The 23,357-nt window shown below is 38.6% G+C and overlaps 1 long non-coding RNA gene across 1 annotated transcript in view; it reads right to left on the reverse strand.

Moving 5' to 3' along the window:
* Positions 1–23,357, reverse strand: part of LOC145544529 (uncharacterized) — a 393,836-nt gene that overhangs the window by 83,110 nt on the left and 287,369 nt on the right. The window contains exons 4-5 of the long non-coding RNA XR_014081466.1: positions 8,096–8,149; positions 5,334–5,489 (exon numbers count right to left, since the gene is read on the reverse strand). This is a non-coding gene — a long non-coding RNA (uncharacterized LOC145544529). The remainder of the gene's footprint in view (positions 1–5,333; positions 5,490–8,095; positions 8,150–23,357) is intronic.

Consider the following 23,357-nt stretch of genomic DNA (forward strand, 5'->3'; position numbering starts at 1 on the left):
GCACTTTGTCAAAAAGTGAATGACATCCAGCATGAAAATTAAATGTCTAGGTTTCTGGTCACAAGATATTCTGCTAAGGTATAGGAAAGCATCCAGACCAAGCATTGTTTCACCCCATGATCCTCCCCAAAAGTTATCTGCAACCAGAATAGTGTATCTTCCTCCAGCTAGTGTGCTCTTATCCTGGTAAATAACAAAACTCAGTAGTGAGGCTTAATTCTAGCAGGAAGAATAGAGAGTCCTTAAGAATTATTAGAAGTTAAACAAATAACATTACGTTCACCTGTCTTGGACTCAATGACCTCATTGCTGACTTGCAACACCAGTTAAACACATCACATCCTCATTAGAAGTTGGCTATCTCATAGAGAAGCCACCACAGCACAACAATTTAGAGAGTCAGCAAACAGATTGGAGGGAGGAAGGAAAGCTGAGGAACCCTCAAGGTACAAGGAAGAAAATGTCATTTCTAATTCTAGACATATTTCTAAAACATACCTAATTTTTAATTCTAGCCCATGGAAGGAAAGGAAAGAAAGTCAAGATGAAAATTAAGATGCCAAATCTCATAAAATAATAGTCTTTAAAATAATAGTCTTGTTTGCATTACAACAAAGGGGACCTGGGTATGTGAAGGGGGAGGCCAGAGCAAACATGTACTTTGGAGTTGCAAACAAATCTGCTACAGAGGACTCACTCTGAAGAAAGATCAAAGATATATGTCTTCAGGCAAAGAGAATTCAAACAAACAAAAGCAAATAAAAAGATATCTAGCAATTTGGTGTTATTCAACTAATGGAAATTCTACAGAAAAAAATACAAACTACATTCAGAGAGAGAAGTTCACCTGGACAACAACTGAGACCTGACCACACTGTAACACTGAGAACAGGCTCTAGAACATGCTCAGAGATCTCCCAATTGCCAACTTCTGCGCATTCATATGCATCAAGCCATCATGTAAGTCAGCTCCGTTGATGAGTTCAACTCTTGAGGCTACCTGGTCCGCTGACTTCTGTCACCAACAACTTCTTAGTTCTCCTTCAATGTTTCCTAGCAATCCAATTCCGCCTCCTTTTCAGGACACTCTTTCTCTTCTCTCCTCTGGATTGATGGTGTTCACCCTGAAATTCTTTCTTTACTTCTTTCCCATATTAAACTCAATCCCAGGAAGAGAAGGGCAGAAGGCTTAGAATTTAATCTTATGGATCTCCAATGACTAGCTTGCCAATGTTGGCCAATGTACTTCACCACTCTCAATTGGTTTCCTTACCAATAAAACACAGATAATAATACCTTCTCAGTTTATGTTTCGAAAATCACATGAGATGATAAAAGGGAGAGTGTTTTGAAGACTGTAAAGACTTTGTAAGTTGTTCACCTCTAAGATAAGACGGATGATGAAGATTGTAGTGAATTCACTCTCATCTAGACTGCTTCTCCTACAGCTCCTTCATTGTTTCTCTTCCCACTAACTTGGTTCCAAACACAACCCCCAAGTTGTGCCCCAAACATGCTGATTGCTCCGCTCCCTTCCTTCTACCTCCATTTTATCACTCTTAAGACAATCATTAAAAAAAACCCTTAGTTTAGGACATGGATTAGGGAGAGAATTGGGATCAACTTGGACAAGTCAGCAGCTGGTGTAACTGTAAAACACGTTGTTGTTCTACCAAGAAACAGTATTGTATTTAACCATGAAGGCTCTGAAGTTATATTTCCTGGGTTAAAATTCCATCTTCATCAATATGACTTGCTCTTTGACCTTAGGTAAATTGCTTGACCTTTCTCTGCCTCTAAGTCCTCAGCTATAAAACAGGGATGTTAATAGTATAAGAGTATCTACCTCATGGGGCTCTTGTAATTTTTACGTGAAATAAGACACATATACTATCTGAGACATCATAAATATGGAATAAATATTCAATCTAATTTCATATAGTTAGAGGTGGCAACAAAAACTTAATCATTCAACAAATATTCAAGGATTAATTAGAAATCTATTTGCTCCAGGAACTGAAAATACAGGGAGAACAAAGCAGAGTTCTACTCAGATTTATGAGCTTAATGTGAAATATAAACAAGTAAATAAGAAATTGAAGTAGTGATAAGTGCTGTGATAGGGAAAATATACAAGATGCTGTGAAAACACACAGAAAGGGCTTCTTAGAAGGACAGAAATGGGGAAAAAGTAATAAGGTGCTATCGGGTAAATTTTATCACCCCAAAAGTCATATGTTGAATTTCTAACTCCCAGTACTTCCCAATGTGAATGTACTGAGAAATACAGTATTTAAAGAGAAAAATTAAGGTTAAATGAAATCATTAGATCAGGCCCTAATGCAATGATGTCTTTATAGGAGGAAAAACCTAAGATGCGCACATAAAGGGCAAACCATGAAGACACAGGAGAAGATGGCCATCTATTAGCCAAAAAAGTGAGGCCTTCACAGGAATCAACCCTGACAACATCTTCATCTTGGACTTTCAGCCTCCAGAACTGTGAGGACATAAACTTCTGCCATTGAAGCCACACAGTTTGTGTACTTTGTTATGGCAGCCCTAGTGTACACAGTGTATTCTTGCCACCTCTTCTTAATATCTTCTGCTTCTGTTAGGTCCATACCGTTTCTGTCCTTTATTGTGTCCATCTTTGCCTGAAATATTCCCTTGGTATCTCTAATTTTCTTGAAGAGATCGCTAGTCTTTCCCATTCTATTGTTTTCCTCTATTTCTTTGCATTGTTCATTTAGGAAGGCTTTCTTGTCTCCCCTTGCTATTCTTTGGAACACTGTATTCAGATGGGTATATCTTTACTTCTCTCCTTTGCCTTTTGCTTCTCTTCTTTTCTCAACTATTTGTAGGGCCTCCTCAGACAACTATTTTGCCTTTTTGCTTTTCTTTTTCTTGGGGATGGTTTCGATCACCACCTCCCTGTACAAAGTTACAAACCTCCATCCATAGTTCTTCAGGCACTTTGTCTGTCAGATCTAATCTCTTTAATCTGTTTGTCACTTCCACTGTGTAAACGTAAGGAATTTGATTTAGGTCAGAACTGAATGGTCTAGTGGTTTTCCCTACTTCCCTCAACCTTCAGTCTGAATTTTGCAATGAGTTGATGATCTGAGCCACAGTCAGCTCCTGGTCTCGTTTTTGCTGACTGTATAGAGCTTCTCCTTCTTCAGCTGCAAAGAATATAATTAATCTGATTTTGGTATTGACCACCTGGTGATGTCCATGTGTAGAGTCATCTCTTGTGTTGTTGGAAGAAGGTATTTGCTATGACCAGTGCGTTCTCTTGCCCAAACTCTGTTAGCCTTTGCCCTGCTTCATTTTGTACTCCAAGGTCAAACTTGCCTGTTACTCCAGGTATCGCTTGACTTCCTACTTTTGCATTCCAGTCCCCCTATAATGAAAAGGACATCTTTTTTGAGCATTAGTTTTAGAAGGTCTTGTAGGTCTTCATAGAACCATTCAACTTTAGCTTCTTTGGCATTTGTGGTTGGGGCATAGACTTGGATTAGTGTGATATTGAATGGTTTGCCTTGGAAACGAACTGAGACAAAGGTCCAAATAGTCAAAACTATGGGTTTTTTTAGTAGTCATGTATGGATATGAGAGTTGGACCATAAAGAAGACTGAACACTGAAGAACTGATGCTTTTGAAATGTGGTGTTGGAGAAGACTCTTGAAAGTCTGTTGGACTGCAAGGAATTGAAAGCAGTCAATCCTAAAAGAAATCAATTCTAAATATTCATTGGAAGGACTAATGTTGAAGCTGAAGCTCCAATACTTTGACCACCTGATGTGAAGAGCTGACTCATTGGAAAAGACCCTGATGGTGGGAAAGATTGAAGGCAGGAGGAGGAGGGGACGACAGAGGAGGAGATGGTTGGATGGCATCACTGACTCAATGGATATGAGTTTGAGCAAGCTCCGAGAGATGGTGCAGGACAGGGAAGCCTGGCGTGCTGCAGTCCATGGGGCCACAGAGTCAGACATGACTGAGTCACTGAACAACAACAAGTGTACACAGGGTGTTTCAGTGGGATCTTCAGAGAGACATGACAACACACCTGAGACTGAGTATGAGTAGAAGAGGGCATATTTGGGCCAGGGCAGAAGACAGGGGGCCACAAGAGAAAGGTCAGTGCCACAACTGCTCATAATACAACCTTTCCTCTGTATATATACCAATGAATATATATATATATTCATATATATTCCAAGTTCTTTGGAGCATATGACTAACTTCTTTTGTCCTCACAACAGCCTGGAGGTGGTTGGACACATATGATTCATAACTGTCACTTATTTCCAGAGATCAAAACTAAGGTTCAGACAGACACATGATAAAGGCTGGCATGGGGCTGAACTTGACTCCCCCACACTAGATAAGTGCAAAACTGTAGGTCTTAGTAAAGAAATAATAACAAAGATATCTCTTCCTTGTATTTGGTACTGAATATAGTTTATCTTTATTGATGTCATGAAGCAGGAAAAAATTTAATTCCCAGTATAATCTTGTTCAGAAACAGCTAAATAATGTAAGATAATCAGTTTGGAGGCAGATAACAAGAAAACAATTTGAAAAAGAAAGAATGGTTGAAGATGGGCTTACAGATGAATTAGGCCAACAGATAAAAAGGGAAACTGAACACAACAAATGTTTTACAGGGGCTGTGGGCACTGGGTAAATTTGGTGAAATCTGTGTGTTATTCATTGAGGGAGAGGTGAATAGTGAATCAAAACTTCTCCCCTAGTCCTCACATCTTCAATAGTGATTTAAACAGTCTGCTCCTCATACCTAGCACATCTTCCTTGAGGTTAACAAACCTGAGTTTAGTGCTTTCAGATGAATCCACACTGCATGAGGACTTCTAAAAGGTAACAAAGTGGGACTTCCCTGGGGAAATAGTGGATAAGAATCCACCTGCTAATGCAAAGGATACGGGTTTACCCCACACCCCACAGAGCAACTAAAGCCTGTGCGCTCTCCATTCCGTGAACCACAACTACTGAGCCCAAGTGCTACAACTACTGAAGCTCAAGTGCCCTAGAGCCTTTGGTTTGCAAAAACAGCGAAGTCACTGCAGTGAGAAGCCCACCCACTGCAATGAAGAGTAACCCCCTGCTCACTGTAACTGGAAAGCCCACACACAACAATGAAGACCCAGCACACACAAAAAAAAAATTAATTAATTTTAAAAATAAGAAAAGTAGCAAAGGGAGGTGAACTTGGTATTTCCACTGTTCTGACACAGTCTAGTGATGGGATGTTGACTGAGTTAACTAAGAAAGCATTCTTAAATCATCCCCTCAGTTTCCTCACCTGTAAGATGCGTGCTAAGTTGTGTCTGACTCTGCGACTGTAGCCTGCCAGGCTCCTCTGTCCATGGGATTTTCCAGGAAAGAATATAGGAGTTGCCATGCCCTCCTCCAGGGTATCTTCCTAATCCAAGGATCAAACCTGCGTCTCCTGCATTTCCTGCATTGACAGGCAGTACTTTACCACTAGTGACCTGGGAATGGGGCCTCATTTAATGTGAGAGCTAAATGAAAGAATTAGAGGAGAGATCTAATGCTTGGTCTAAAGCATTGTGCCTGGCACAGAGTAACAGTGCCAGGGTAAACAGTAGGTCCTTATATAAAATTTTAGGAGAGAAAAGGAGCTGCTTCTAACTTGAGACTGCAGAATGTTTTAGATACTATTAAGCTCCTTTCCATTCTGAACTTGACACTATTATAATGTATCCATTAAGGATCAACCCTTCCATGGTCATGAGATCCCCAGAGCAGACAAACAACAACAGCTGGCAGCACCTAGCATCACCCTCCTACTTTCTGAGATGAGCGAGCTAGAGTCAAAAGAACCTCATGATGTCAAGTAAATATATTTGAGCCTGTTACCGGAAAGTTCCTAATAAGGTTTCCAGGTGATTCACTGGGTGACGGGAGACATCTGACTCACCCAGGCTGCCCTTACTCACATCCACAGATGTGATGGACACCTGGGCTCAGATAGTGCTTTTTCAGAGCAATCCAAGGTGTTCTTCACAGGACATTGAAAACACAATTACTCCCCTGAGAAATGATGAGAATCAAAAATATGAACTATATTATCTTGACCAAGGTACGAGCACTGGAAAGATGAGAATCAATATTTTCCAGGGAGAGTTGTTATTCAGTGGCTAAGTCCTGTCCGACCCTTTGTGACCCCATGAACTGCAGCACACTAGGCCTCCCTATCCTTCACTATCTCCCTGAGTTTGCTCAAACTCAGGTGCATTGAGTCAGTGATGCTATCCAACCATCTCATCTTCTGTCACCCCTTTCTCCTCTTTCCTTCAGCCTTTCCCAGCATCAGGGTCTTTTCCAATGAGTCAGCTCTTTGCATCACGTGGAAAGAGAGGTGCTCTTTTTCAATCCTATAAGGGGTCAACATGAGAACCGCCAGATTCCCCCTGGGGTTCCTGGCAGTGGGCTGCACGTATCTGTATAGTCATAGAGTGCCGTATTATAGGGAAATGTCACTAAACCAAAGGATATCTAAACAGGGTGTCCCATAAATTCTGAGCAATGAATGAGGCCTCATCTGGCTGGACTCCAAAAGCAGAGCATTTGGGAATATGGCCTTGTTACACAGAGCCTCCAGATAGTGAATTGAGGAGAGCCTGCCATCACCATTGAAAGATGCTCCTGGACAGCCCTCTGCAAGTGTGAAATCTTCTGACTATATCCTCTTTGCTTCTCTCTATTCCCACACAAGCTCCTGCATCCTTCAAGGAATTCCTGATATTGATGTGTTATTTGATTTCTGCTGAAATAATGCTTTTAACATTGTTCAAATGTTCCGCCTCCCCTCCTTAATCTTAGCTTCTTCAAGGGCAGCAGGAAGCCAGTCTCCAATTTTTCATGTTCCCTGTTCTTGCTCCAAACCCTGCCCCAGACCTCGCTCCAGCCCTAACCTCAGCACAGGCCCCACACTAATGCCTGTGCTATGACTTAAAGAACAGAACCCTGTTTTCTTCAACCTCAAAATACATAGAAATCCCAGGATACAGACTTCATATATGACATTGGTCAAGGCAACTGCCATGCATCAGCGTCATCACAGTGTTCATTCTTGCATATCAAACTCCTCCTTCATACACTAATTTTTAAGTTCCTTAAAATGGCTTGTAATTTGCTTTCTAAACTATGATATGTCTGTGAAGGTATGCAAGACATTGTGAACAGGAAAACTAGGAAAATAGAATTGGTTTTCATCAGGGCCAGGTATTGAAGATGGTCATGATGGATTGGTGCTCTCTGTACATTTCTCTTCTCACTTCACACTGACTTTGCTGAGTGCAGAAGATTACGAGACTCTGAATCGGGAGGTAGAGGGATCTTTATAAAGATGCACAGCTTCCCTATCCACAATCAGACCCTGGAAAATTGTATAGGCTCAGGCCTCTAAAAGGTTTAGAAACCAGGTTTTAAAGACCTGCTGCACCTTAAGGCTCTGATCACTGCTTCTAATGTGTTTCCAGAATAGTTCTGTCCACAGGAAACATCTTATGACCCAGGACACCCGTGTGCCCCTCCTAAGACATCCAGGAGGACCTGGAGACACATAAGAAGAAAAATGTCTTTTCTTCTCACTTGCTTTCCATCTTTTCTAGCTAATTTCTCCTTTTCAAGCTCCACATACATATTCACATTCAATGCCCAGTTGGAAAGAACGGGAAAAATCTCACCGTGACCTCATTTTTTAATTATTTGCCCAAACAAAATAGAACGCAGTAGAAACCAGAAATTTTACATGTTAACTATAAAATTAGTATCTATGAGTTAACTATGACTTAGTTAACAATGAAATTAGAAAGTACTGTTAAAAAAATTAAAACAATTCAAACTGGAAAGTAAAAGTTTCCACATATGTATGGTTTATGAAGATTACACAAATGAAAAAGTCAACATTCTTGTTAACATTTTGAGCTACAAGCTCTGATTTATCTTCTGAAAGATAGTATATGATTAGAACATTTGTAGAAAATCATACCAGAAAATGATAACTATAATTACTTCTTGGAATGGAGAAAAACTTACTTTTCATAGCCTTTTATACTGTTTGAATTTTTCACTCCAAGCATGCATTGTCTTCTAAAAGCAAAGATAAACAAATCAGACAATTAATCAATTTGCTAATTTTTAAAAGGTGTTCTTGTTAAGAAGTCATCAAACTCAGTCCCTCAAATTAAAGTTCTTTTCTGGTTTGAGGATCTGAAAATAGGAGCTTTAGTCCCAGCCCTCTCATTAATATTTCTCATGACTGTGTTTCCAGTCCACGAACACAGAATTTTTCGATTTATTGATTTTCATCTATGTCTTTCATCAGTTTTGTAGTTTTCCACATATATATCTTGTATATATTTGTTAAATTTATACCTAAGCATTTCGGCCTCTGGTGCCATTGTAATTCTTTTAATTTCAATTGCTTATTACTGGTATATAGGAAAACATTTGACTTTTGAATATTAAGCTTGTGTCCTATGACCTTGCTATGTTCACTAATTAGTTCCTTAAGAGTTGTTTGTTTCTCAATTCTTTGGGGTTTTAGACAATCATGTCATCTGTAAATTAAAAAAAAATGGTTTTTTAAAATTATTTTTTGTGTTATATGGGTGTTTTCAAAAACAGAAGTATAGTTAATCTACAACGTCTTATTAGTTTCAAGTGTACAGCAAAGTATTCATATTCATTATACACACACACACACACACACACATATATATATATATATATAGTGTTTCAGATTACTTTTTCCATTATAGGTTATCATAAGATATTGACTATAGTTCCCTATGCTATATAGTAGGTTCTTGCCATGCTATATAGTAGGTTCTTGTCATTTACCTATTTTACATATAGTAGTGTGTATACATTAATTACAAACTACTAATTTATCCCCCCATGACCACCAGCTATACCTCTTGGTAACTATGTTTATTTTCCATGACTGTGAGTCCATTTCTGCTTTGCAAATAAGTTCACTCATATCTTTTTTTCAGATTCCACACATAAGTAATATCAATATTATATATTTGTCTTTCTCAGTCTGACTTACTTCACTTAATATGATAATCTCTGTGTCCATCCATGTTGCTGTAAATGGTATTATTCCATTCTCTTTTATTGTTAGGTAATAGTCCATTGTATATACATATACATATGTGTGTGTGTGTGTGTGTGTGTGTGTGTGTGTATACCATATTTTCTTTATCCATTCATCTGTCTATGGACATTTAGGTTGCTTCCAAGTCTTGGCTATTGTAAATAGTGCTGCAATAAACACTGGGATGCATGTATCATATTGAATCAGAGTTTTCTCTGGATATATTTCCAGGAATGGGATTGCAGGATCATATGGTAACTTTATTTTTAGTTTTTCAGGAGCATCCAAACTGTACTCCATAGTGGCTGCACCAATTTCCATTCCCATCAATAGTGTAAGAGGGTCTCTTTTTCTCCACACCCTCTCCAGCATTTCTATATACTCACACTGAAACATCAGAAAGAGAAATTAAGGAAACAATCCCATTTGCCATGTATCAAAAGAATAAAATGCCTAAGAATAAATCTACCTAAGAAGGCAGAAGACCCATACTCCAAAAACTATAAGATGCTGGTGAAATAAATTGAAGATGACATAGATGGAAAAATATACTATGTTTTTGGATTGGAAGAATTAACATTGTTAAAGTGACTACACTACTCAAGTCAATATATACATTCACTGAAATCCATATCAAACTATCAGTAGTATTTTTCACAAAATAGAGCCAAAAAATTTTTAAATTTGTATGGAAGCACAGAAGACCCCTAATACCCAAAGAGCCAAAACACTCATGAGAAAGAAGAATGGAACTGGAGGAATCATGCTCCCTGCTTCAGACTATACTACAAAGCTATAGTAATAAAATCAGTATGGTAGTGGCACAAAAACAGACATATTACATGAATGAAATGAGATAGAAAGCCCAGAAATAAGTATATACACTTATGGTCAATTAATCTATGGTAAAGGAGGCAAGAATACACAATGGAAAAAAGACAGCCTCTTCAATAAGTTGTGCTGGACAGCTACATGTAAAAGAATGACATTAGAACACTTCATAACATCATACACAAAAATAAACTTAAAAAGGGTTGAAGACCCAAATGTAAGACCAGATACTATAAACCTACTAGAGAAAAACATAGGCAGAACACTCTGACGTAAATCACAGCAATATTTTTTTGGCCACCTCCTAGACTAATGGAAAGAAAAACAAAGATAAATAAATGGAACCTAACTAAACTTAAAAGCTTTTGCACAGCAAAGGAAACCATGAACAAAATAAAAAGACAATATACAGTCTAGGGAGAAAATATTTGCAAATGATGCTATCAACAAGGGATTAATTTTCAAAATATACAAATAGCTCATTCAGCTTAATATCAAAAAGCAAAAAAAAAAATATATAATCAAAAAATGAGCAGAAGACCTAAATAGACATTTATTTCTTCAAAGAAAACATACAGATGGCCAACATGAAAAGATGCTCAATATTGCTAATTACTAGAGAAATGCAAATCAAAACTGCAATGAGGTATCATCTCACACCAGTCAGAATGGCCATTATTAACAAATCTACAAATTATAAAGACAGTTTTATTTCTTCCTTCCCAATCTGTATAATTGTTTTTATTATTTTTTTGCATTAGCTGGGCTTCCAGTGTGATGGTGAATAGGAGTGACAGGAGAGAGCATCCGAGACTTGTTCCCGATCTTAAGAAGTAAGTTCCTCACCACTAAACGTAAAGTCAATTGGAGATTTTCTGTAGGTGTTCTTTATGAAGCGAAGGAACTTCCCCTCTAATCTCAGTTTCCTGAGAGTTTTTATCATGAATTGGTGCTGGACTTTGTCAAATGCCTTCTGTGTACCAATTTCTATTATCATATGACTTTTCTTTTTTACATGTTAATGTGGTGGATTATGCTGATTGATTTTCTGATGTTTAACTAGCCTTGCATACCTGGGATAAATCCTATTTGATTGTGCTGTGTAGTACTTTTGATATCATGTTTGACTCCATTAATTAATATTTTGTTGAAAACTTTTGCTTCTGTGTTGATGTAGTTTTCCCTTCTTATAATATCTATCTGATGTTTTTATCAGGTTAATGCTGGCCTCATAGAATGAATCAGGAAGTATTCTGTTTGCTTCTCTTTTTCTGGAGGAGATTGTTGAAAAGTAGTATCATTTCTTCTGTAAATACAAAGCATAATCAACCAGTGAACTATCTGGGATTGATGCTTTCTCCTTTTGAAATGTTATTAATTATTGATTTTACCTCTTTAACATATATTAAAGAGATTCATATAGGCTATTCATATAACCTATTTATCCTTGGGAGGGTTTGGCAGGTCATGTGTTTCAAGAAAGTGATCCATAAATCTAAGTTATCATTTTTTTGAGCATCAAGTTATACACTGCATTCCTTTATTATCTTTTTAATGTCCACTGACAGTGGTGACATTCTTTCTTTATGTGGAAAGTTTTGTGTCTTCTCTCTTTTTTCCTTGGTTAGCCTGACTAAATGTTTATCAATTTTATTTTTATTTTCAAAGAATGAGATTTTGGTCTTATTGACTTTCCCTATTACTTTATTTTCAGCTTCATTGATATTTGCTCTAATTTGTATTATTTTTTGACTTGCTTTGGGCTTAAATTGTACTTCTTTCTCTAGTTTCCTAAGGTGGAAGCTAGGTTATTGATTTAAGATTTTTCTTTTTTTTTCTATCATATGCATTAAACACATTAATTTCGTTCTAAGCACTGCACTTTCACTGCATTCCACAAATTTTGATGTTTTATTTTCATTTAGTCCAAAATAATGTTTAATTTCTCTTGAGATTTTTTCTTTTATTCATGTATTATTTAGAAGTGTTGTGTTTAATTTCCAAATATTTGAGTATCTTCCAGTTATCTTTTTGTTACTGATTTCCAGTTAATTTATGGTCTGAGAATATACTTAATATGATTTCTATTATTTTTAATTTGTTAAGGTGTGTTTTATGGCCCAGAATGTAGTGTATTTTTGTCACTATTCCATGTGAACTTGAGAAAAATGTATATCCTGTTGTCATGGGATGGAATATTGTACAAAATGTAAATGAGATCAAGTTGATCGATAATGCTGCTTAGATCAAGTGTATCATGTCTGATTCTGAAACTACTTGTCTCTCAATGACTGAAAAAGGTATTAAAATCTGCAACCATAGCATGGATTTTTCCATTTCTCCTTGTAGTTCTGTCAGTTTTGTCTCAGGTATTTTGGCACTCTTTTGTTAGTTTCTTGTTTATTGGTTAAGTCATGTTTGACTCTTTTGCAACCCCATGGGCTGTAGCTCACCAGGCTCTTCTGTCTATGGGATTTCCCAGGCAAGAATACAAGAGACAGTTGCCATTTTCTTCCCCAGAGGACCTTCCCAACCCAGGAATCGAACTCACATTTCCTGGATTGGCAGGCAGATTCTTTACCACTGAGCCATCAAGGAAGCCCTTTTATATCCCCAAATTTTAGGGGCCCTGTCAGACTGCAGGGACTTTTAAAATTTCAGTTCAGTTCAGTCACTCAGTCGTGTCTGACTCTTTGCGATTCCATGGACCATGCCAGGCCTCCCTGTCCATAACCAATTCCCAGAGTTGACTCAAACTCATGTCCGTTGAGTCTAAAACTTGGGGGTGTACGAGACCCAACCCAGAGCTAGGTGTTCCTATCCCAAGTGTCTTTGCCTGCAGCCTGGACAGGGCTCTGGGTCTGGGAGAAGAATCCTGCTGTGATTCCAAGCTTACTAAATGCCCCTGGTGGAATCCAGACAGGTGTAACCAAAGCTACCACTAAGCAGACCTGGGCTGGCTGTGATGTGTTAGTTATACATACATTAAGGATTGTTATGTCTTCTTGGATAATTGTGAAGTGAAAGTCGCTTAGCCGTGTCTGACTCTTTGCAACCTCATGGACTACACAATCCAAGAATTCTCTAGGCCAGAACATTGGAGTGGGAAGCCTATCCTTGGATAATTGACTCCTATGTTAATATATAATTATGACCCCAATATTATTGTATAATTTCTTTATTCCTAATAATTTTCCTTGTCCTGAAGTCTGTTTTGTCTGAAATTAATATAGTAAGTCCAGCTTTCTTTTGATTAATGTTAGCATCATATATCTTTTGCCATTTCTTTACTTTTAAAATATCTAAAACATTACATTTAAAGTGGTTTTCTTGTAGACAAAATATAGTTGGTTCTTATTCTTTATTCACTCTTACAATTTTTGTCTTTTAATTGGTATATTTGGACCATTTTCATTAAAGGGATTACTGATATAGTTGGATTAATATTTATTATATTTGTAGCTATTTCTATTCATTACACTTGTTTCTTTTCCCCATCTATTTCATGCTATCTCTGGTTTTAATTACAAGAATCCATTTTCTCTCCTCTCTTAGCATATCAATTATTCTTTAAAAAAAAAATACTGGTTGCCCTAGAGTTTGAAATATATATTTTAAATTAATCTAGGCCTAACTTCAAGTAAAAACATACTGTTTCACATTTAGCAAAAGTACCTTATAATAGAGTTTTCCCAATTCCTCTTCCCAGTCCCTTATGACATTTCTGTTAGTCATTTCACTTATCCATAAACCAAATCATACAATCACACTATACAAGTAAATTATTACTATGATTACCTCAACAGTTATCTTTTAGATGAATTAAGAGTAAGAAATGTAAAAAATAAAATTTACTTTTGTTCTCCAGATAAGAATATTTCAGTGTGACTTTTCTGTATTTACCTGTCTCTCTAGATTTCAAAGTGCTGGTTTGCTCCACATCATCATTCTCTGCTGGTCTAAGAAAAAGTTGCTGGCTTTCACTTTGCTCAGCTTTTTTCTTTTTGTAAGAATGGCAGTGATGACTTCCAAGCTCTTCAAATATAGGATTTAAAATTGAGAGTCCCTTTTGACTTGTGTTTTAATATTCTCACCTACACAATGGAAAAGACCCTGCCCTGAAGGCTTCAAGGTATTGAATCATACAAGGAGGGAGACTTTCAGGATAATCACAAGCCAGGACCTTCTGGTAGGAGTTTAGTTTTATCTTTTTATCTTTTGGCCTACTGTGTGGCAGGAGCCAGGATCTTCTATTCGATCCATCAGCCTGACTTGCATTTTATCATTGTTGATTCCTTTTTCATGCTACTCATTCAGAATCTCACAGACTTCTTGTATCTGTGCCCATAAGGATTTCTGAATTAAATCATAAAACACTAGATTATACATTCCTTTTAGACTCTGTATACCTAACATTTTGCCCTACTCTGCATTTTCACAGTATAGACTCTACCAAAAATAGAGTCAGACTCAAATTAGGAATAACAATGGAGGAACTCAGGGGAGTTATAGGTTGTGGACTTAGAGATTGCCATACTGAGTGAAAGAAGTCAGGCAGAGAAAGACAAATATCATATACCATTTATATGTGGAATCTATAAAAAGGGGTACAAATGAACTTATCTAATATAAAATAAAACTAGAGTTACAGATGTAAACTTATGGTTTGTTTTGCTGTACGCCTGAAACCAACACAACATTGTAAATCAACTATATTCCATTAAAATTTTTTAAAAATTATAATAGCCACTCTTTCTAGAATTCTAAAATACTCAATGTACAAGGAACATGAGAATTCATGTAGTTCAGTCATCCATCCACAGCAAGAACTCTCCAAGCCCACTTACATTACTAAGATAGTAGTTTTGCCCTCAGCCAAAACTCATCTTACAATTTTCTCAACTTATTGTTCAAGACTTCACCTTCTGAGGGAATTATCAGAATCCCCCAGTTGAGAACCACCTGAAGGTTTCATTAACACTAAGGATTTACTCCCCACTTTACCATGAGTGGGATAAACTGCTGTCTGTCTCCTCCTCTGCTTTGGTCTTCTGGCCACTCTTAATTCATGTGACAAGGGCCCATAGAGCCAAGGTAACCCAGCTTTGAAATAAATGATGTGAACCCTGGTGCCAAATGTGTAAGTAAAGTTCAAAGATTTATGCTATCTTTTAAAATTCGGCCAATTCCAGCGCATAAGAAAAAAAATCAATTGTTGAGCCTGCTTTGTTCTTGAAAAAAATCAATCATGGTTCTTGCCAAGGATCCCATTACCCTCTGGATCCTGGGGTCCCTCCTTCACATCCCCCATTGCGTGTTGACATCAGCTCTATTGAACTGCATTTCCATAAGGTTTCTGTCTCGGTTTAAGATTGAAACCACCTTTTATACTCCCTTCTCCTCCAAGTATCCTTAGATCCCTATTACTTTTCCCCAGAATAGCTGTAAGTGTGTGAACTAATTAGCTTAGAGAGTGCAAGCTCCCTTAATGCCTTAGGAACCCTGCCATCCCACACTGATTTCTCTATGTTCTGAGCTACAAAATAGCCCCTCACTTGGTTTTGGCTTAATTATTCTTCAAGGTCATCCCTGTGCCACTCCTGTCCATGTTCTTTTTCTTCTCTGCTTCTGTTTTTAAGAGGATTTTTAAATAGATTTGGCAGCTCAGCCATTTTTGAGTCATTACTAGCTTCAATCCCCTTTCGCACTTATGACTTGTCCTATTTTTTCTCTCGCCTCACCTCCTTCTCTGCTATATTTGCAAGAGTGTTTCTGATTCTCTCTGACCCCTTTGCAGGCTGGAATTGTTCTGTGTTTTGGTGGCCTATACTTTTCCCCTGCACTTTGAACTAATCTCATATGGCCTTGATTTGGGAATTGGCCCTTTCCCTTCCCTGTTTATAGCACAGACAGATCTTTCCCTTCATCTTTCAGTTGCTCCTTCAAGAAGAGGGACTGAATGTTCCCTCGATTGTCAGGATGCCCACAGGACAGGCAAAAGCTCTAAGACAACTTGCCCGTCCACAGTGGTTCAACAGCACCCCAGCCTTCTGGGTTTACAATCCACCTACCGATTTACATGTTCACCTTTGACAGAAACCAGAATCCTGAAGTGAGAATAATAAAAACAAATGCAACAATTATAATAATAATGCTACCTCCCACTGGAGAGCACGGAAGGCTTTTCAAACACTTTCCTACAAATTATCCCATCCAGAAGACACATTACATAAGAGACTTTTTTACTTCTTGCTTTCTTATCATTATGATTCTGATTATTTTCTATTTTCCTCTAACCTCTGATTGTAATTTCTCTTTCCCACTCACTTTGCATTATCAAGCATCACCTTAAAGAACCATAGAAGGCACTTCAGAGCTGAGTCTACATCAAGGAACTTTGAACTTTGTGAGGTAGCAGAACGCAGTTGATACTGAAGCCAGAGCTCACATCCTACAAGGAATGTGGAGGGATGATCAGAAAACCAATGATTAAAACCTCACAGCCAAGCACACCCACCATAAATGGGACAGAAGATCCAAGCATCACTCAGTAACCCCAATTGCAGGTTCTTGGCAACACCTCATTCCAGGCATCACAGATCATATTGATAGAAATGGGCTTTTAAATGAGACTGAATCTGGTTGTCAGGTGGAACTAAGTCTGCAAGCCTCTGTGGATAGAAAGTCTGGACAAGTAAGCAGAGTAGTGTGCTAGGTAGAGACAGGAGAAAAAGAGATACCCAGCAATGAAGCAAGGCAGCAAACACAAAGACCAGGAAAACAGATCTTCAGAAGTCCACTGTGATGCCCAAACTGGAGATAAGGCCTTTAAAGAGGTGGTTAAGCTAAAATGAGGAGGCCATTAGTGTGGGCCCTAATCCAATCTGACTGATGTTATCATAAAAAGAGGAGATCTGGACACACAAAGAGAAAATAGGGGTGTATACACACTGAGGGAGGACCAGGTGAGAACACAGCAAGAAGGAGACATTCTGCAGGCCAAGGAGAGAGGCTTCAAAAGACACCAAACCTACCCACACCTTGATGTTGGAATTCTAGCCTAAAAAAATAAATTTCTGTTGCCTAATGAGCCATGCAACTTGTATTCTGTTATGACAATCCAAGCAAATTAACATGGTCACCCATAGGATAAATTAAGCAGAAGACTCTCAAGTCAGATTCCTGGGTTCAGATCTCACCTGACCACTTATTAGCTATACGACCCTGGGCAAACCAATCTGTGCCTCAGTTCTTTCATCTGTTTAACAAGGACGATAATAGTACCTAACTCACAAAGTTCTCATAAGGGTTAAATAAATTAATCCTTGTGATGTGCTTGGAAAACTATCTGGCACATGCTATATAAGTATTTGTTGCTACTAGTATTATTATTGCTATTGTTATCATCATCATCTAATGTGCTAGATTTTTCATGGGTCTCCAAAAGGTAGATTGATGAGGGACTTCCTTAGTGGGCCAGTGACTAAGATTCCGTGCTCCCAATGCAGGGGTCCCGAGTTAGATCCCTGGTCAGGGAACTAGATCCCACAAGCCACAACTAAGAACCCACATGCTGCAACTAAAGATCCTGCTGCCACAACTGAAAAAAGATCCCGCATGCCATGAGTAAAGATCCCGTGTGCCACAACTAAGACTAGCACAGTCAAATACATAAATAAATATTAAAGAAAAAAAGAAAATTGAAGAGAGTAGAGAAAATATGTAAACAAATGGATTTTTGAGGCAGAAAGTTTGTGACCTCAAGCTTCTACCCGGCAAATATCAATAGCTAATTCTGGGAAGTGAAGACACTTTAAGAAGATGGAGTATGTCTCCCCTTTGATTCACACTCATTGTTGGAAGCCTGGGCTTCCCAGAGACAGGCTGAATGCTTCTTCAGAAGCATTTCAGCAGTAAACATTAGCACCAAGATTTTCATTAATATGAAGAAAAACAACACTAAAGACAAATATCATAAGTGCTTATGTGCCGGGGGGCTGACTTCATGCCACCACAGTGCAAAATCAGAGGAACAAATCTTCTGGAGTCACATCAGTTTCTGATGTTAAATTTCTGCATGTCTGAGTTTGTGCTAAGTCACTTCAGCTGTGTCCAACTCTTTGCGACCCTGTGGATTGTAGCCCACCAAGCTCTTCTGTCAATCAGATTCTCCAGGCAAGAATACTGGACTGGGTTGCCACGGCCTCCTCCAGGGAATCTTCCAGACCCAGGGATTGAACTCGCATCTCTTATGTTTCCTGCATTGGTAGGCAGGTTCTTTACCACTAGCGCCACTTGGGAAGCCCAAATTTCTGCATCCTCTTCTTTTATCTCATTGCATATGAGCAAACATGAATACCCTCTTTCCTTGATGCAAAGACCCCCCTGTGACAAAAATGAAGTGGACAAGAGATAGAGTTCAAATAGTTTGATAGTGTGTTAGAGTCTTTTTTATGAATAAGCAATAATATCCATGTTTTCAGAAGAAAAAATTGTCTGAAAAAGTAAGCACAGGCTCTGTGATGTGGTCATAACATGGAAAACTAAATATTTGGCCCTTTTGGGTTCTTTGGTCATCATTTCAGCCTGTCTAGGAAAAAGGAGATTGAAGCCACATTCCCAGAAATGTCATGCTTATCAACAGTGATAAATTTCTCAGAATCTGAGGGATTCATTTGCACTTAGCAGCAAAGACTCAGAAAATAGGCAATCGCTTCTCCAACATGAAAAAAGTATCCAAGAGTTGAGCAACTGATTGGAAAAAATGAGCCTAGACTCAAAGATGAGAACTCTGGGAGATCATCCACAATCAGAGAAAGGATCCCAAGCGTGGCTAAGAAAGGCAAGCTGACTAGTACAATGGAAGGGACTGGGTAGAGGCTGCTATTACAAACACAAGGAGTATGATTCATGGTGAAAGTGTTATTTTTTTCTATCACTTAGAAGACCGAGACCAAACTGCTTATCTCTGAGTTCTACTGGTCTACAAATCCATCTCAGAATCCCTGGTTTTAGTTTTGTTTTTCTAAGGCTCAACAAAGACCACTGTTGGTTTCAAAAGAGCTTATTTCAAACTATTTTATTCTGATCCCCTGAGAAATCAGATTTTTGAAAATATTTCAATTAGATTTGTACCCTCATGACCCTTCATCCCACAACAACATCTCTAACAATGAAGTCCAGGAGCTATAATTTCTGTGTCTGCCAAACAAGAAAGAGTGTTAATAAGACCAAATAAAGACTGAGCTCTTGATAAGGCAGGTAGGGAAGAGAATGCATAGGCCGTTCATTGGTTTAGAGAGTTTTTGAGGATGTTTGCCCTCGTAGCTGTGAATGACCCTATGAGCATCTCTATTCTACTTACCGTATGATAGATTGGCAACTTCTAATCTATACAAACCTGGCTATCTTATGTAGCTAACACAACCTCTGTAGATGTTGAGGGCTGTTGGCATTACTTTTTTCCTTATTATTATATGTTGACGTCCAAACAGATTCTCAGGCAGGTCCTGTAGACTTCAGATTTTCACAATATTACAATTTCAGCAAGCTGAATGTTAAAAAATGGAAATTGGACAGACTGTTATCAACTTTAATCGACCATTAGAGCATCAGAGCCTGAAGGCACAGTATTTAACGGTTGGAATGGGGTGGTCAAGTAAAATGCTGTCTCTTTCATTTGGAATCTGGGAATAAAGCCAACCCAGATAAAAAGGGGGGAAAAAGCCATTACTCTGACAGCTGTGGCAGAGCACAAGGATCAGTGTTGCAAAGGAGGCCAAGATGCAAATACTGCAGTACACTTGGGTAAGGTTTGTCTACGAATTCTGGTGTGCAGCTTTCATACATAATGCAGATAAATAAGCCAAGGAATGAGATACTGACCTACCAGAATGAAGGCTATTATCTAATATCAAAAATGGATCCTATGACATCATATTATATTGCCAGGCTTGGCCTCAATATGTCATCACCTTTCTGAGGAAATGGCTGTCTTCTCGGAAAGGCAAATAATTTGCTTCTGTGGTTAGGCTTCTCTGCCTCAGCCTCTGGGCATGGTACACTGTGAATGCTTCAGGAAATCAATCCAGAATTAAGGTTTTTAATTACACCTGACATTAGTGAGCTCTCACCTGTTGGCAACCATTTTCTTAAAACCACCCATGGGACAAAAGTTATTTTACTAGAAGTTAAGGTTCTTTTCTCCTTTACGCCTCTGTTGGCCATGCCAGATTCCTTCTCGACACCATTTACTCTGTTAATGTGGTTTTGCCCATTATGAACTTTCAGAATGTTAAAGTGAGCACAGTTTTCTTTTAAACAAAATATATTGTTTATGTAAAAAGTCTAATGGCCCGTAGCAATCCAATTTACATGTAAAGTACAAGATTTCATATTGAATCAGTTTTATTACTTCACATATGAAGGATATTGAGCAGTGGTAGGTATATTGTATTTGTATCAGAAAAATACAAGGGCAGATTTACTGGGCTTGTGCTTAATAATATTAGAATTGATTAACTCAATGAGAAGTAAGACATCTGTTCATTACAGGAAGAAACATCATTTCCACCTCACCTCTGTTGTCCAATGAACCCTTTGCCCTCTTCACTCAATGAAATAACCATACTTAAAGGGTTAATAAAGCTTCCCAAAGTGATAACACTGTTTCTCAGCAGCAAGGGAATATTGTTGATATCATTTAAAATTTATTAAGCATATTTGGTTTGCTGGGCATTGTACCAAACTGATAAAACATAAGATATTTGATCACTGGTTGCTTTTGTTATGATAATGACGTTGATTCCCTTGACCTCTCAAAAACTGGATTTAATTTTTCCCATATTTTCTACATTATGGAAACTCTATAACCTAGTTTTCTTTGTATTTTAACTTTTCTTCCTGTGAACTCCAATCATTAGACAATCTCTTTGCAGAGTAAACTGTACTCTCATAAACTGTAAGCTGTTCGAAATATTTTGGGAGAGAGCTAATCTTTTTTTTATTAATCTGGAAGGTTGTTCTATAAGCACTGCTGTTGAGACGGAAAAGTGAACCCTTTCGAATGTTTCTAATAAACAGATTCTCTAGATGACTCCTCTCCTTTTACCACAGTAACTTTCCATTCGATGTAATTGAAAGCCTCAATTAATATTACTTAAATCAGAAGGAATGAGAGCATATTCTTGAGTTAACAAAATCTGAAACTATCAGGCAACTAGGGACACCCAATAATTTGAAATGGAACCAATGGAATAGGAAATTTGCTCATAATGTTCTTTTGGAAGTTTTGTTATATTTTTGGATACAAGATTTTGTTGTATAAATTTTCACTTGCAAATATTTTTTTTCCCCTTTTCCATCATTTCAAGGTGGAAAGAACTTTCTTTTCCACCCCTACTTGCTTCCAGGAGTAAAAGATGGTCCTGACTGTCCATGTCTGAATTGATGTGATGTGCTTTGGGATTTAGTTAGAATGCACACATTTCCCCATGTCCCTCTAGCCTCCAGGCATGCAGCAAAGTTCAAACACAACAGTTTAAGTAAACAAAACTAAATTGAACAGCTAAAGCCTTCCTTCAAGGAAAGACATACAAATTAGTGAAGGCTAGACCACAGGGTGACTCTTGCTTATACCCCAGCAATAACTCAACCACACTCTGGAGAGAAAAAATAGTGCATCTGCTGTGTGAGTGTGTGTGTGAATCCACACACAGTTTGCACTTCCTGTGCCCTGCACAACATGGCCTGTGGTACGGATTCGATCTAAAACCATTACACTGTGGACGTCAGCGCACTAGCCCTGCCTTCCTTCAGCAGAAAAAGAACTCTTTGCCAAAATACTGGGTTTACATTTAAAAAATGTTTTCTCCACAAGAAATCTTCCCTGCAGGTTCCCAAGTCTAGACTTAGCTGCAAAATCCAGCCTTTGCCGGCAGGAGTGCTCATCAAGCCATGAGGGAGTTGAAGCAGGTGAACCTCTGTTCAGACAAGAAGCAGGCACCCAGGTGGGTCATGACTGCATGATGTCTGGGCTCCAAGGGTCACCAATAACATGCACCTATCGAATAAAGGAGCCCTCAGTTGCTCCTGTCTCCTCAGATCTCAGAGATTAGGATTCCAATGGGAGAAAACACGCATTTATTAATAATCAGCTAATAAAATTACTTTTAAGAGGCTGTCCTAATGTCTTGACAGAGAACTTCTACTTTTTATGTGTTGCAATTTCTACTCTTGACCCCTTAGCTCCACCCTGTTTCACTGATGTATACATGCACGCTAAGTCAATTCAGTCGTGTCCAACTATTTGTGACCCTACAGACCATAGCCCACCAGGCTCATCTGTCCATGGGGATTCTCCAGGCAAGAATACTGGAGGGGGCTGCCATGCTCTCCTCCAGGGGATCTTCCAGACCCAGGAATTGACCCCACCACGTCTCTTACATCTCCTGTATTGGCAGGCATGTTTTTTACCACAAGCGCCACCTGGGAAGCCCCTTTCACTGATATGCATCCCTTATCCCAGGTGGCACTAGTGGTAAAGAACCCACCTGCCAATGCAGGAGATATAAGAGATGAGGGTTCGATCCCTGGATTGGGAAGATCCCCTGGAGAAGGAAATGGCAACCCACTCCAGTATTCTTGCCTGGAGAATCCCATGGACAGAGAAGGCTAGTGGGCTACAGTCCATGGGGTTGCAAAGAGTCAGACACAACTGAAGCAACTTAGCACATTAAGCAAGCATCCATAGCACCTCACTCAACAGGAAACTGAAACAGCTGTCTTAGTCTGTTTGAACTGCTATAAGGAAATATCACAGACAGGGAAGTTTATAAACAGAAATTTGCTTCTCACAGTTCTGGAGGTTGGAAGCCCAGGATCATGCTGCCAGTACGATCAGGTGAGGGCCATCTTCTGGGCTGCAGGCTTTTTGTGGCCTCACAATGTGAAAGGGACCAGGGAGCTCCCTAGTATCTCTTTTATAAGAGCACTGATTCCATTCATGAGGACTCCACCCTCATGGCTTAACCATCTCCCTAAAGGCCCCACATTCTAATACCATCACCTTTGGGGCTATCATTTCAACATGAATTCTGGAGGAATACAGACTTTTGGACCATAGAAACTCCCAAAGGACTGGAGTATCTTGATCAGTCCAGTTCTAATCACAGCTCTACATAGGATAATGTCCAAGCCAAGTGGCCAGGTTTTGTAGGGAAGATGAAGATTTAGGAAATAAGTTCTATTCCCTTAGGAATTCATAGACTCTGGAGAGTGTCTTAGTCCATTCAGGGTACTATAAGAAAAACAGCATGAACTGAATGGCTTGATAAACAACCAGCATTTATTATTTATAGTTCCAGG

Source organism: Giraffa tippelskirchi, chromosome 4, assembly GCF_054371585.1.
Source record: "Giraffa tippelskirchi isolate mGirTip1 chromosome 4, T2T-mGirTip1v1.2.pri, whole genome shotgun sequence".
Lineage (NCBI taxonomy): Eukaryota > Metazoa > Chordata > Mammalia > Artiodactyla > Giraffidae > Giraffa > Giraffa tippelskirchi.